The sequence below is a fragment of the Phalacrocorax carbo genome, chromosome 12, assembly GCF_963921805.1.
Source record: "Phalacrocorax carbo chromosome 12, bPhaCar2.1, whole genome shotgun sequence".
Lineage (NCBI taxonomy): Eukaryota > Metazoa > Chordata > Aves > Suliformes > Phalacrocoracidae > Phalacrocorax > Phalacrocorax carbo.
Window position 1 is genome coordinate 2,077,477 of NC_087524.1, and position 15,944 is coordinate 2,093,420.

A 15,944-nucleotide genomic window follows, 5' to 3' on the forward strand; every position below is an offset into this window, starting at 1 on the left:
AGGGCGCGTGCACCGGCCGGGTCCCATGGGCAGGGCAGTCACCCACCGGTGAAGGAGGAGGGATCCTGTTCTCTTCCTGCCCCCATGGCTGTTCACATATTATTCGCTGGAGGACAAAACCTCTTAGGGGTTCGGGCATTTGGCAAACAATAATAAAGTTTATCCTGTTTTCATAACTGGGCCCTCTAGAGATTTTTTTACTGATGCTGCCAACAGCCAATAAGCCACAAACACAGACTACTGTTCTTGCCCAGGGAGGTTTCCTGCAGACCCGGCTGGGGCACACGGGAATGCCAGGACAGAGGACAGCCTGAAGCTCTACTGTTCCCCCTGTCTATAGTCACACTGGTTCTTGCAAAAGGGATTCCAGCAATACTGCCGCTGTAGAGAGCCGTCAGAGACCAATGCCATTTCAAAAGACAAAAGAGGTTGAAATCCTGGCCTCAGAGCCCACAGGAGAGTCCTCAATGGAGCTAAGATTTCACCCGCCCAGGTAAGTCCAGTTTTGCTTTCTGCAGGGCAGGCAAAACCTGGAGCCACATCAGCTGGGTCCTCACTAGGTTGGTAGGACCATGAAGCTGCAGCAAGAACAGCCAGATTCAGAGGAAATGAGACAAACTCTCTCTGATGGTTGTTAAGAAGAAAAAAGGAAGGAAAGCATGCATATGACTGTGGCCTGGTGCCTGGGGCATTCCCCTGAGCCATATATGTCTCCTGACAGCAACAGAAAATTAGGCTCCCCCGCGTTATCAGCTTTGAGTACGTGAGAGGGGACAACCGACAACAACAGGTAACCTCACCTTAAGAGGAGCATCTGGGAGACCATTTGAAACCCCACTTACACCATCCACCCCACCAGGACCTCAGTTTCCCCACTGACAAAAGAACATAAATCAGCCATGAGATGAGCCTAACAGTCTGTGAATTGCTGGACTGTTACAATGAGACATGCCATTAGAAGAACCCAGGAGGAAGAAACTGTTCTGTCCCTCACCTGCCACCCACTGCAGCTCATCTGCCCATTACACATTCCAAAATATAGGCTGAACAGCTCTTTGCCAAAAATACCCAGCAAAACCGGGGCAAGTAAGCACAAATCATGTACTTTAGTATCTGGCAGAATCTAAAAACATGCAGTATAAACTGCAGATTTTACTGGGTCATTTACACTTCAAAAGTCCACCATATTCCCTTGTTACACGGCATATGCTGGAGAACTTCAGCAGAAGCTCTGGAGCCGTAGTGGCATTGGCTGCAGATGTACGCAGCCCTTACCAAAAGAAAGGCATCCTGAGGATGTATGTAGGAGTGTACATGCTTTGCATTACTCACAGGAGGGGAAAAAAAGTGATAGCAAATATCACAGTTGTTTTCCTATTTAAAGTACTATAGGCATTCTGGATTATAAAAGAATCTGACTTTATGTGCATGAACGATAAAACTTGTAACCTGTGGTATAAGCAAGATGATAGCTACTAACAGAAGGGGTGGAAGGAATTTCACCTGTGAGTCATTCCTGCCTGCCCCAAGGCTTCTCACGCTTCTCTTCAACTCCCCTCACCCCCTTTAACGACAGCAAGCTATCTCACATAGGTCAGCAGTCTGATAATCTGTTTGGGGGTGGGCAGCTTAAAAACAAAGCAACAGATCGCTGCTGTCCAGACACTGCAGCGCTGTGCCCTGGCGCGACCATCCTGCCATGGAACGGATGCAGTCTGCGGACTTCAGGGGACCTACCAGCTGCAGGCTGGAAAGCACTACCCCAAGGCTTTGTGGATTGCTGCTGTAAACTCCGGTCTTCTGAAACTTCCCTTCTACACAGCACGAAACCTCACCAACCCAAATAGGAATGGAAACCCTCCAAAGAAACCTCTGACGCTGCAAGATGGTGTAACATCTTCACCAGCTGGCTTACTTTCTCCTAATGAGACTTGAAATAATCTATTAACCCAGATTTGGAATCTGGTTTTCTGCTGGAGGTCTTGATACCAAGTCTGAAAGCCCCATAAACATAAAAATCCTTTGGTTTTGTTTTTTGTTGTTGTTCTGAAGGTAACAGAAGCACCCCAGCAGTGGCCTTCGCGAATTCCTGTGTGCGTCTTAACTTTGCTTACCCACCCTGGCAGTTCAGCTGGATATAGCTTATGCCTACTTTTCTGTACACTGCATTTTCCATATTTGCAAATATTTCCAATCCTATTAGCTTGTGTTGGCTCCGGTTGGAAGCTTTTATTTATTTTGAGCTCGTCCAGGCTCCTCCCTTACTAATGTAGCTTAGATAATCCTTTTCTACAGACGGCAGATGTGCATTTTCAAAAAGAGAATCCTGCATCTGCATTTCATTTTGTTTTACTGTAGCTTAATCAGTACTTTGTTAACAGCGTTATTTAGGAGATGTTATCAAGGCTCACGCGCTTCACATGCTTTCATTAACTTGACAAACAAATCTAATCAATGGAGCTTAAGGGAAAGAAACTAATACTTCTTTCCCTGCAGTACCTTTCATGCTTCAGGGCTAGTACAACTTTAGGAGCGGAAAAAGAACCCTTGCACTCAGAGCCGGCGGATAAAATTCTGGATTATTGCTATTAACAGCTATGCCTCTGCCCATGTATCTTGCATTGTTTACTAGCTCAGCTGCAACTTCTCACTTTATTATCTCAGTTCCTCCTTTCCCCCACCTGCTAGTGTTCTAAAAATAATGAGCTTCAAGACTTAAAAATATTTTTCTTCTAATAATCTAAAAAAACCCCTGTTATTATGTAGTTGAAATCAAAAGAAAGACTTAGAAAGGGGACAAGAGATCCTTATACATGTTCCCTTTGAAAGCTTCTCAATATACAGGAACACATAGCTGTAGGCTACACACAACGCATAGAGGAACAGAGGTGTCTGCCAGCTCTGGCTGAGTCCTCTCAAAATAAGACTATGATTGTTTTTACAATTGTAATACAACTAGACGAGCAAGCTGTTAAACTACTGCATCAATAAATAATGGTCCCAGAGCTCGTAGCAATCCCCCCCCTTGATTTCAGTGGAAGCTGAGCAGGATCTGCACCTCTGAAAAACAGACCCCTTAAAATCTGCCCCCTTCAAATCAAATCAGCTGCTAAGTGCAATCATGAACTAGCTCGGTAGCATTCAGAGGAAAACAAGTGTCACAAAATAATAGTCATTACAGTCCCTTGAGGAAAAAGAAATTACTTTCGTCCCGTTATGCTACTAACAGCAACTTACCTGCATCAGAAGCACCAGCAATCATTCCTGATGTCCTGCGGAAAGAACGAAGCGCCAGGCGCCCTCCATACACGCGGACAGGCAGTGAGGTCCTGCCACAGAGGCAAAACTTCTCTAACTACATCAGTGGTCTGTTAGGTAATACATATTTTTAAGTATTCCCCTTGTGTATTTGTTGATGAAACAGCCCACAACAACATCAGCAATAATCCCTGGGGCAGTCTCTATCTATAACGAGTGAAAAGAACCTGAGGTAAAGCAGAAGTTTCATTCTCTACACCGGGAAGCCCTAACAGCGGCGGCCTGAGAGAGGCCACCAGCCAGGGCTGCGGCTTTCCCAGCCAGTAAGTTGCTCTACCTGCCCCACTGAATTTCCAAACCATTTGCATAAGGGGGTGCCACCCATTCTTTCGCCTAGATAATCTCCCTTCACCTCACCCCTTCACATTAAACACACCTTCCTGCCCCGAGATGCTCTGAACAGAGCAGGTCTCCCACACGAGTCGCACCGCAAGCTGTGAGCCTTTACCGCTTTGCTGCAAGCACGATGCAATATCGCAGTGAGTATGGGACTTGTTATCACTCTTAGCCACGACCCCATCCACTCCCACAATGAGTAGAGACTGGCTTCTGGAGAAACTAATGCCCCGCTCCAGAAGAGGCATTCTTCCCTCTGATTTGGCACTGAAACCACCCTGCAGAGCAAAAATTAGGCTGTTCTAATCATATTCCTCAAAGGAAATTTTTCTTAAAGATACAGATGATGACTTGCTTCTTCATAATATTCACCGCCAGATAACAACATGCCACAGTACCACACCTATTGCTACAGCTTTTGAGAAAAGCTATTTTTCCTTCTTCGTTACATGCCCAAAAGCATTGCACAGCAATAGCCTCCATGGATTCCATCACAGTGCGCACGGTGGTGATGCAGTGGCCAACGCACCGTCTCCTTACTAACCTACAGAAATGGTTAGAGAGCGCAGTGGTGAGGTTTCATACAATTTGAAATTCTTAAATTAAAGAAAATATAAAAAAGGTCAGGTGACTCTGAACACAGCTTTGGGAATGGCCCACTAAGATTGCTGCAATTAGTCCCCTGCAACTGTAGATCACCCTGCGATCAGTGCAGAAGGGTCCACAGTACATCCACTGGATACAAAAACCACTCCCCTCCCTGCTATTCATGGGCAAAAGCCAAAATCTACAAAACTATGACACGCCAGGAAAAGACAGCAAGTGATGTCAAGGACAAGGCCATACCCCAGAGCTGCAGAACAACAGCAAATCTATTGAGAAAAACGCCCACATGATCACTATGTTTTGGCAAAGCACTCCGTACGATGATCAGTGGTTTTTAAAAGGAAATGTTGATGAAGGTTCTAATCAAATGGAAAGCTGGCATACTAATACACGTGCAGACCGGTGAGAGAAATCTGCACCGACATACATTTGCGGGCAAATTTCTAGTCTAGTACACAAGTCCACGTGATATAATGTAACACCCATGGATAATTTATGATCACTTCCCATTCTCTACTATAATCCTTTCGGGGCTCATGAAACTCTAAATCAGTTCTGAAATCCAGCCAAAAATTGCTCTGTATTTTTATCTTTAAAATTAATGAAGACTATTAAAAAACAAATGCATAAATTTACACTGAAGACAATGAAAGACACTGTTTCTCGCACAGTGTAAATATTTACCACGCAAGACAGTGATGAAACAAAACAATCTCATCGTTGTTCAGTGAGGACATTGCTCACATTCTGTATTGTACACAGATAACAATGATGCATTTTTAGGAAAATTCTCCGCTACATCGCTTATTTTCCATTACATCAGAGGCTAACAGTTGTAAAAGCTATTTATGAACAACAGGCACCTAAGCAACATTCTTCACTATTGTTTAACTGCCACCAGGCAAAACATTCCTCTTAAGCCAGACTAAAAAGAATACACTATTGACCAAATGATTCTGTGTTTTGAAGAAGTATGAAATCATTCCTGAACAGGAGATTTCCAAAGTGGTGCACATAAGAATGTGTTTCTTTTGCATGATGAGTTAAACGTCAGGTAACTCTTCATTTACAGGTTTAAGTTAAAACATATCTTTGCTCTGAAAGCCTTATTAAGATCTAGACTTCTGGATCATTATGGCAAACCTTTAAACACTTTCTGAGGAAACAGCTACAAACCACATTCTTTAGGACTTGCATGATGCAATCGAGAGCCCAAACCCAGCACCCTCAGAAGCTCGAGCCTGGAGTAGAAAGGGCAATGCACCAAGCACCCTGTACCTGATTCTTCCACAAACTTGCATGATGTCGGTAAGTTATGTTTCCAACCATATCTCCCACATTTTAAAGTAACCTGAACTTGTGATGCAAAATTAGCTACCAGAAGTCATTTGCTATCCTCTGAAGTTAGAAGTTCTAAATACATTTAAATACAGGGGAATACTACAAGTCATGAAAGTATAAGATTTTGGTGACAGCTTTTTATTGGGGAGTATATTCAGGCATAGCATGTCCACTTTATGGGTTTTTGTTTCCATCCTTTTCCAGGCTGATACCTTCTCTTCACATTTGCCAATGTCCAACAAGAACCCCCTCTCCAGAGGGCAGCACAGGAAGGGCCAGTACTGCGAGCTGCACAAGAACTCGTGCTCCAGACTGAATAACCAGCTGGGGGGGGGGGGTGTCCACAGCCCCACAGACATAAAAGCCCATCGTGAACTTTGTTTCAAATACCACCAATACAGAGGTGTGCTCACTGGCTGTGGTTCAGGAAGGCAAATCATTGAAGTTCTTCAGTTTAGTCACTTCTGTGCAATGGAAGGATAACAGTACTTCCAACTTCCCCCTCCAGGCTGTTCCAGCCGCGCAGACAGCTTCTGTGGGGGTGGCACCGCTCCTTACCACGGCAACGTACGGCACCTGGTACAACCGAGAGCACAGACTGAGGCGCTACATTAAGACAAGCAATAAGAGCAGTACGCATCTGAGTCACTCCTTCAGTTTCACACCTGCATCCTCACCAAAAATTGCCATATCTTGATTCACGACAGTCACTAGCCAGACAAACATGGTATTTCTCATCAATTCCAACATTAATATAATGCTATGAAAGGTTTAAGAACCTCTGTGTCACAACATTATCATTAAAAAGTAAAGCGTATAGAGCCTATAGGCAGAGTCCAGGTCTGCGAACAGAATTAAATCCCCTCCAGTGCCAGAACAAGATGGCCTCTTCCAGCTGCAACACTATCACGGGATAAGTTGCTCGTGTGCTCGTTGCAATTGTACCTGGTGTAGTTTAAAGGCCAGGCAACCAACTTCAGAGGGCTGACAAACCCCCTGGCTTCCGCCATCCCAGCTCCCCACGCCAGCTCTGACACCAGCACGCACTGGCAGCGGAGAAGCATCAGCACAGTTTCCCTTCATCCGGGCGTTGTTTCACCCGAGCACGCTGGCACGCGTATGTCGGTTCTGCCCGTCCTCCCCCCGCAACAGTGCTCTGTGCCATCAAAAAGAGGGGACCAGCATTACTGAGCCCCACAGACAAGGCATTCCTGACCAGGGTCTATAAAGGGCCATTCATCCCCGCCGTACTTAAAATAGCCACTGGATGCGATCATGAGATGAATACACAACTGTGGATTCCTTTGAATTGTTGCCTTCTTACACTGACAAGAAACCAGTGTCACCCGTTGTCCTTGTTCTCAGTTTGGTAATCAAGTGTTGACCCTTTCTGTCCCATCTGGTATTAGTCCCTTCGTTTCTACAAATATTTGGAAGTTTAGCGACTTTATGAAAAGTTTAGGGAAACAGCACAAAACTCTACCAATCCACCCCTATGCACTTGCAAGACCTGTATACAATTAGATCAAATCCACCACAGCTTTCTATCGCTAGAACTAAAGCGGCATTTCTGAAGCCCGTCCGTCATCCACTAGCTGCTCGCTGCCAGTCAACAGCCAGCTGCAGAAGGCTGCTAAGACAGAGGGAATTATCCTGGTACAGAAAAATTGTGCCTATTCATAAGAACCTCACAGAATTGCACAGATCTGTTTCTTGCTGCTGGAGAAGAGGCTGACCTAGAGTGCTCTGCTGCCCCACTGCTTAGGTAGCTTCTAGTTTTTCCTCCAGCAGATGCTTCAAGCAATCTTTAAGTGTTGAATAAGGGTGAAGAGAAGCCCAGGGCATTAGAGAGCAGCATGCTGTCAGAGAAAAGGTGGTTTAGAAGGAACCTGGTGATAGCTAGGGTGATATGGTGGGATAGATTCTGTTGCACACCCACAGGGCAAGTAAGAGAAGTTGACATGGGAAACTGTCCAAACAGGGAAAGCCTTAAAACAAAATTCAGGATCATGGGCACATCACTGATCCCAATTGACATGTCACATTTTTCAACCCAATCACATTTAGAAGTGGCTTTTCTGTCTTCCCTAACAGATGCTCTTTGCTTTAAATTAGTTTGGACAGGAGCCAGAGAGATAAGCCAAGTGTGCTAAGCAAGGTCCGTGCAATTCTGGTGCACATGAGCACTATTGTAAAACCTAAAACATTCATGGAGACAAAATCTGGAAGGAACAGCAGTTTCTATCAGGTATCTGTTGAAATTGAAGGCAAGAAGAAAAACTTTTTTTTTTTTAAGCTAAAAATCTCATCAGTCTTGGAGGAAAATATACTGCTGAAAGAGGGGAGCATTGAACCTGTAGAGGCCACATCAGAATTTTGCATCAATTAGATTTAGAGCTGCAGTGAGGTAAATACATACACCCAACCCCACCGTACTCTCCTTCATATCCTCCAGGACCCATACCTGCTGACCATGTGGTTTCTTTCTCTAAGTAGTTACAATCACAAAAATACCCAAGGACGTTTGCGCTTCCAAACAGTAAATAAAATAAATTACTACAGACAAATAATTTGAATGTCTGCTGAATTAGCCTAATAGAGAGATAAAGACATAATTCTTCATTAACCATTTTTAAATAGCAAATGCAAAATTTTTTTTAATTGAAAAAAGAAAACTACTCCCTATTCCAAATGCAACAGATGTTAGAAAAATCAAGAAAAATCTCCTCAGTTTTCTGCTCACTTAGAACAGTTGGCGTGTTCCACACCAGAGACAGTCCCATCTTTGGCACAGGCTCCTACACATGGGCTGTACAGCAGCATCAAGATGGTCATAAAGTATTTAAAGATGACGGATAGGAATTCTGCTATTTTTGAAGTGACAGGAATCCACAAGTGACCAAAACGCTGCTGCTTTCTCCTTGGAGGACCCAGTCATTCCCTTCTGTTTCTGGGTGCAAGACGAAGCAGCACTGTGCTTAGGAACAGGCATAGTCCCTTCTGTGTCACAAGGGACTTTGAGCCTGACACGGTCCTCCTCCATCAGCAGTGCTCTCTCTGAGCGAGGCTCAAAGCCTTGGTCCTGGAGGAAGTTACACCTCCTGTTTTACAGGGACACGTGCTGTTCAGTGAATGGTATTACCTGGCAATGGCAAAAGCTCTCATTACCATCCTCTGTCAAAGAAGTAATTTGGTACAATCTCACATCATCTACATTTCCTGCAGACTTCACAGAAGTTTCACGGCTCAGCACGGCCGGCTGATCTCTCACTGCCCCATCACAGAGGACAGTAACCATCTAACTTAGAAACAAAACCAGAGAGAGGCTAAAAAGTATTCAGACCCCAGTCTTAGGAGCTGTTAAAACCCTCAGCTGAAAAGGCTCCCTCTTCCTTGTGCTGCTTCTGCAGCAAAGCCAGGCAGCTGTTTTACAGTGCTCAACCAATGCCACCTAACAGCTTCAAGCAGGGAACAACATAATGCACGTACAAACATTCATTTGTGTGCTCATGGATTGGGTTTTGAGCTGGGCATGTTTTTTTAAAGAAAAAAAATTCTCTAAGAAGAAGATGCCTCCTTGGCAGGCATCTCCTCTGCCTGTAAAAAAAAGACACGGCTAGCAAAACTGCGCCCTACGGCATCTGGCTGGGGCAAAGACTCGGCATGAATCCAGTGCAAAGTCAGTACCGGCACCCTTACAGCACTTGGTCTCCCCCAAAATTCCCTTCCCAAACACTGATTCTGTCCAGACTTTCCGGACTGCCAAAACAGAGGTATCACTTCAGTCTCTGATCTTGTCCTATCTGCAGGTTATGAGTTAGAATACTTCTCTAATTAGAGATCAACTGTAGAATTAGAAAGTGGATTATTTTTAGCAGTTGTCTGATTGAGCCGGAGCCGCAGTCAGTTGTAAATTAGTCACTGCTTTTTCTACACACCAACTTCCAACGCAACATTCGGTATCTCCTCAAAAGCCACAATCTATCAGTCATCTTTGCGGGGAAGAGTGGAAAGAGGAAGCAGCTATTACACAGCCCAGAAGAGACTTCTTAACATCTTCAGGTTTCTCGCTCAAAGCCTAGGAAGAATGGCAAGGGGAGATGAAGCAGTCTGGAAAGGCACAGCCACCTTCACATACCAGCGGTGACGACACATACAAGATCAAGTAACCCATCCGACGGCTATCATGTTGGAGCGGCATCTTTTACAGAAGGGGTCATAGAAGGCCTAGCGACAGCGTAACGCGCTGTTTTATTGCTCACCAGGTTAAAGCATGACTTAGCCTGCCAGTGATTTTCTTCTTCTTTTGGCACATTCCAATAAAGGAAGAAGAAAAGGCCCATGGAAGAAAGCTCGGCTCAGAAATCTGCCAACTCTCCTTGACTCACAAGGGTTGCTGGAGACTGAAGATACAAAGCATCTCAGAAAAGCAGGTCTGTGCCACAGTACGCCCGTGTTACTGGCCTTGGTGGGATGCACTGTGTACAGTCAAGCTGCTTTCCACTCCCATCCTCTACTGACAAGAATTACTTTCAGGCTTGAAACCCAACAGTTTCATCATCTTATTAAATTCCCTATTCCTGGCTCAGATGTCTCACATGCATTAGTTAGATTACATCAACCACAAAGACCTGTCCATGAGCCACACAGGATACAGCTCAAAGGAGGCCAGTCAGAGATTAGATCATCAGCTCTCTGAGGTCCTCCTGCCTTACTCACAGAAGCAGCAATGCAAACGGTGTGACAACCGATGAGTACATGCTTTGTGGGGTCGTGTGGAAAGGGACATGATATCAAAACACCAAGATGCAACCGGCAAACATACCTTCCCTGAGCAGAGCATCCACCCTGGAGCAGAACCATCCCTGCAGCTTCCCCACACAACCCCTGCACCAGGCACAGCCAGAGAAGACAGGCTAAGCCAAACCCATGCAGGTCTTACAAACCAGAGCACCTAAATCCAGCAACTATGGAAGCTTTGGAAAGGCAGCTGACAAGCAGTCAACCAACAGCCTAACCAGCAGGATGCCTATCACAGCTCCACCAAGTCTGTGCTAAGCCCCTGGAGCCCTGCACAGTGAGAACATGCTGACTGAAAAACTTCCCAGTAGGCATTCAGAGATGGATAAGGCAGACTGCACATGTGTGCCAGCGGACAAGCAGGGCTGGAGTACACAGAGAAAGCAAACAACCATAACAAATGTCTAACAGACACAATGGAAGATCACAGCCAAGAATAAAACGCACGGTGTACCTAGTTCCCTTTCTATGCAAGGAACCAAACCTTACTCAGCTTCCCTGCACTCAGGCTGCTGGACCACACAATGCTATGTTTCTTCTTGCCAGGGTATCACTAATGACGGAAAGTGAGTAAGAAATCTTATCTTGAATCAAACTTTGTCAATGGCAACTGAGCTGGGATCCTTGCCTTGTGGATAGAAAGTTGATATCAACACCACTAGTGAATAAAAGCCTACGCCTGGTGCAGATGCAGGTGCCTCAGGGTCCCCAAAGAACCAAATGCTGACCATGGAAGACACCAATCCCAGGAAGAAAACCACCAAAAGACTACAAAGCATACATCAGACTCACCCCGCTGCACTTGGCGTGTAGGTACGTAGAGGAGATGCTTCCAGGTTGCACTACGTGCAACTCAGATGCAGCCTTATAGAGCAGGGGGTAAAAAGCAAGGAGCGCTTGGGCAACCCCGGTACGAGGCACAGGGCGCTGGCAGGGCCCTTCCCTGATGCTTTGAACACACAGCTTTGACGCTGTGGTTCTAATCTACCACTTACGTATCGCCTTGCTAGAAACAAAGTCACACATGTCATTTAAGAAAGTCATCACACGGATGAGGAAAAGTCAAAGAGGAATAATTTTGAACCTCTTGCCATTCGGAAAAATACAATAAAGCTGCAAAGCCCGCCTTCCCAGTGGTTTGCCTGGAAACCATCACAGCGCAGTTTTCCTACACTCCCAGGAAGGCACATAAAAAGAATCTCATCTCTAAAAGGCCTTGGGAGCTGCAGAGCTCCGCAGGTGCACCAGAGCAGGACTTTCTCACACATCTGCCAAAGCATGTAGCAGCTTGTACAGAACAACATCCTCCCAATCCTTGCAATTTTTTGATGAAAACAACTTGGTGAACATTTCTGCAACATTTGAAAGACTTAACTCTAGCGGTCTCAGAAGCTACCCTGCCCCGTCAGGTCTGACCCGAGGACAAAGGGTACAGAATAGCTGAACATCACCGTCATGAGAATCACAGAAACAAAATACACACCTCATGCAAAGGAACTGCTAAAAGGTAATATATATAGTTTTCATGCCCAAAAGCAACGAGATGTTTCAAGGCTACAGTGTTAACACACTGCATAAGAATACTGATGCATTTAGAAGGCTGAAATTTGATCTAATTTTTATTGGCTTCTGCTTTGTTATGCCAAGAGCAAAGCTAAATTCCCCTTCCATCTTTTAACCAAACATGCTACTTTTTTTGTAAACTCCCAAGATCAAGCCGGCCTGACAAGACTCCTGTAATTTTACAAGGGAATCTCTCCTCCCTTCACCCCTTTATGTTATCAGACATTAATTCTGTGAAGAGTCTGCTGCACTGTGCCAGCTCCAGTGTAGTAACAAGGCTTAACCTTCTCCCCTGGGCTCTCAGAAGGCCTTGCAGTGGAAGCGGGCATCCCACGGACAGAAGGATTAGCGCAGTCTGGTACCCTGTGGTTGCAGGCGTCACATGGGCCATTCACCCCCATGAACTATCATGTGTCTAATAAAGTGCTCTCTCCACGGGCTTTGGCGCAGGGTGAGGCTGCAGCTCTAGGCTGTGCCATCGTAGTTTACGTTCCCTTCTTCCTGTGACATCTCAAGTCCCAGCAAATATTTGACATTTAGCCAACAGGTTCAGAAGTCACTTGCAGTGTGGCTGCATGAGCCACTTCCCCTTGGAAAGCAGGCTAACAAAATATTTTTTAAGAAATCCAACAGCCTTACAAAGAACACGATACAGATGACAACTGAATTGCAGGAAGGTGAGGTATGCATAGGTGAAGTAACTTAAATGAGAAAATAGAGGCCAAAAGCAGGAACAAGACTCAGATTTCATGTCTCTCACAGCAAACCTTTAGCTGCAAGTGAACTTCCTCTTCTCCTTAGAGCTAAGCAGGGTTTTTTCTCCCCTATTTGCAACAAGACAGCATTTAGTTCAGTATGCATTTATGCTCTTTGGTATAAGAAAACCTTCTCTTCTAGAGATCATTAGCAATGTCAAAAAGCAGCAGCTCCTCTTCAAGTCTTCAGTCTAGTTGTTTTTAATATATTAAATGCATATATACACACACATATGCACACATTTTATAGAAGCAGCTTCAACGTAAATGATTGGTCACACAGAGAAAAGACACTGTAAACAACTGTCCTTCCTAGTCCTGCCACTTCCAGCTGAGATTTGGCAGGCAAGCTCTAGATGAAAATGACCCTGAAAGCTATGGTGACAATAACCACATTTAAATGGACAACATTTTGGATGCAGAACTACAAGGGAAACTCGCTTCATTTACCAGAACGGAAGGAAAAACTAAAGCCTACCGTTACCTTCAGAAGGAGCCAGACTGATCCCATGTGTATTTTCCTCCCTGTCACCACATACAGTAAACTATTACCTAGTGCTCGTCACATAGCTCTGGTATGTGGGACTTCACCAGACTTACTAAGAACAGAAAAGCCACTGCCAACTTTCACTTTCTTTCTATTGTAGCAGAGTTCATCACGCTGTCAAGTGCAAGTCCCTTAAGAGTGGTTTGCTGAAGGAGGCCAAAGGAAACAGGTGAGAAGGGGACAAAAGCACACTCAGGGCAAGAGGAGGCATTTGCAAGAATTTCTTGCTATAATGTGGCCCATGTTATGAAAGCACGGCAGGGCCCCATATTGCATCACTCCCTGTATTTCAATCCATCAATCTTCCCATAAATACATACACACAGAAAAAAATAATACACATACACAGAGAAACATGCCACATTTTTCCATTAGCCTTCCTCTTCTGACTGATGCATTCATAATTACAAGAGTTTATGGCTAGTAGTGAATCACCCTCAATAGCACACCACGCTTTTACAACTAGAAATAGAGGGATCAGAGAGATTAATCCTCTGTCCTGGATGACATGAGGAGCCAGTGAAAGCAAATATAAATAGGCAGAGAAGGCTCTTTGTCTTGCTGCAGCCCCCTCTGGTTTCGAAGGAGGCTCTTCCACCAAAAGATGCCTTAAGAAGTCATTATGAATGAAATTAAACAAAGGCATCCCTGCAGTGATGAGGCGAGGAAGAGCTCCCACTAACACTCCCCGTGACAGCACCTTCCCTCTCCCAGGAAGGTAACGGCCAGGTTCAGCCCTGCTGCCAAGAAAAGCACTTACAGCAGCAAGATTTGCCTGGATACTTACTCAATATTTAATTGGTGCTACACGGCAGGTTGCACACAGCAAGTCTGTTCCTTCCTGTTCACTTAATACTACTCAAACGATCCTCTACAGGCAAAACTCACCCAAAAGCCACGTCTAGAAGTCACCTTCGGCACTATGAGTGAGTCACGGCAGTACGTGGACCCCCACTGCTCTCCCTGTGCAAATTCTTGCGCAACAAGAAAGCAGAACTCAACACCCAACTCTGGTGACAAGAGCAGAAGCACGTGCCCCCTCCTCAAGCTGCACCGACGGCACAGAGTTATTAGCAGTAAGACTGAGTGACAAATTATTCTGGTCATTAGAATCAGCCCATCAGACCCAGGGGAAGCCTATCTGTTTATTAAGAATTGTTTTTTTCCTACATATACTCCTCCTTGCAGGCTCAGTATGCACAATAAAGAGGAACTGAAAGGCTTTTTAAAAATAAAGTACATTTGAGGGGAAGGGAGGCACCAAGGATTTGTATACTTTTTAAAAAATTAGCAACTTTGTGTGTAACCTTGCACCTCTTTTCTTTTTTTTAACCCCTTCTTTTTTGGTTTGTCACTCTAGATCCTCCTATCTTTCTTTCCTTCCCCTCTGTCTTATCCAGCTTACCCTTTGATTCAAAGGGAAATGTTTCTTGTCCTGTGTCCACGACATGACAGAAGTCGAGCCACCTGCTCTGGGAAGAACAGCGGGGAGTATTTCTATTCCTTGTAATGAACCTCTTCTCCTCGACGGTGTGTAAACACATGATCTTACTGAAGCCGCGAGCCCAGCTGGGGGACGAACTCACCCTTTGTGGTCCTCAGTCACCTGTTAAATGACATTCATAAATCCAGCGCCTGTTTTCCCAAGGAGAAGCTCTGGCGCAGCTGTTCATGACCAACCTCACCTGCAGATTGGGCTGGTGACATGCATTCTGTCCTCCTGATGCCTTCTGAAGAACACACGGAAGCTTTAAGGGGCAGATATCAAGGCATACCTAACTGATACGTAGGATTTATGTATGCCAAAGTATACAATGTTTATATTCTATATTGATTCTCACCACATATTCTGCAAGGTTTACAACTGGGATCCTTAAATGAGTCTCCAGGGATAAAGTGCTCACCTACTAGTTGACTTGATTTCATCAAACTATGGGAAATATCAGCCACAATTTCTAGAATCTTTTAGTATTTTCCACTTATTAGACATATACCTGGCATCAAAATTTCCAGCACCATTTTCAGTTGAATTTAATCAACCACGATATTCTGTCGGGTCTCTGGTTAAATTCAAGATGTGCTACCAAGCTCCCCTACTTGCCCGCAAGTATCAAAGGTGGACTTCAGAGAGGCACCGATTTTAACAGATAGAGAAGTTCTACTGTCATTTACATATACCTTTGATCTAAAACAGCCCAAACCCAGTAACCAGCTGGGCACATAATAAAGGCCAGCCTTCCCGTGGTCCCTGGGGAAAGAAACTGCAAGCACTAGAAACTGCTGATGGTTGAGATACCTCTTGCTGTTTGTGAGCTGTCTGGTGAGTTACATTTAAGAATAACACAGCTCTTAAAGTGCATCTTTAATTGCAAAAAGACTGTGCTTCCAAGGGCTCTTGTCCATTTACCTACACCAGAATCAACAAACACAACGTAATCATTTATTTGGGGTTTTAATGCTTCACATGAATGTGGTTAGATGCCTTGATAAATGACCCACAAAAATATTCTGGGAAGCAGTGAAAAAAGAATCCATTTTGGAAGCGATGAGTTCTTTGGATAAGTAGTGTTTTCAGTAAAAGCCAGACAACAACTAGTAAAACTGACCCTAACTTAGCGAAGTGGGTTTCAAGGACCTGGAGCTGTGAAAATTCACAATGAACAAAGCCCACACAGCAA

At 44.8% G+C, this 15,944-nt stretch overlaps 1 protein-coding gene across 7 annotated transcripts in view; it reads right to left on the bottom strand.

Annotated features, from left to right (window-relative positions):
* MARCHF8 (membrane associated ring-CH-type finger 8) overlaps positions 1 to 15,944 on the bottom strand; it is a 93,921-nt gene that overhangs the window by 74,961 nt on the left and 3,016 nt on the right. The window contains exon 1 of one of the 7 annotated variants that reach the window (XM_064463704.1): positions 14,672 to 15,421. The exons of 5 other annotated variants lie outside the window; for them this stretch is intronic. The gene's annotated coding sequence lies outside the window, so the exon portion shown is untranslated. Of the gene's footprint in view, positions 1 to 3,237; positions 9,074 to 14,671; positions 15,422 to 15,944 lie in introns of those variants that run through there. One more of the 7 variants, XM_064463703.1, reaches the window with a different exon arrangement.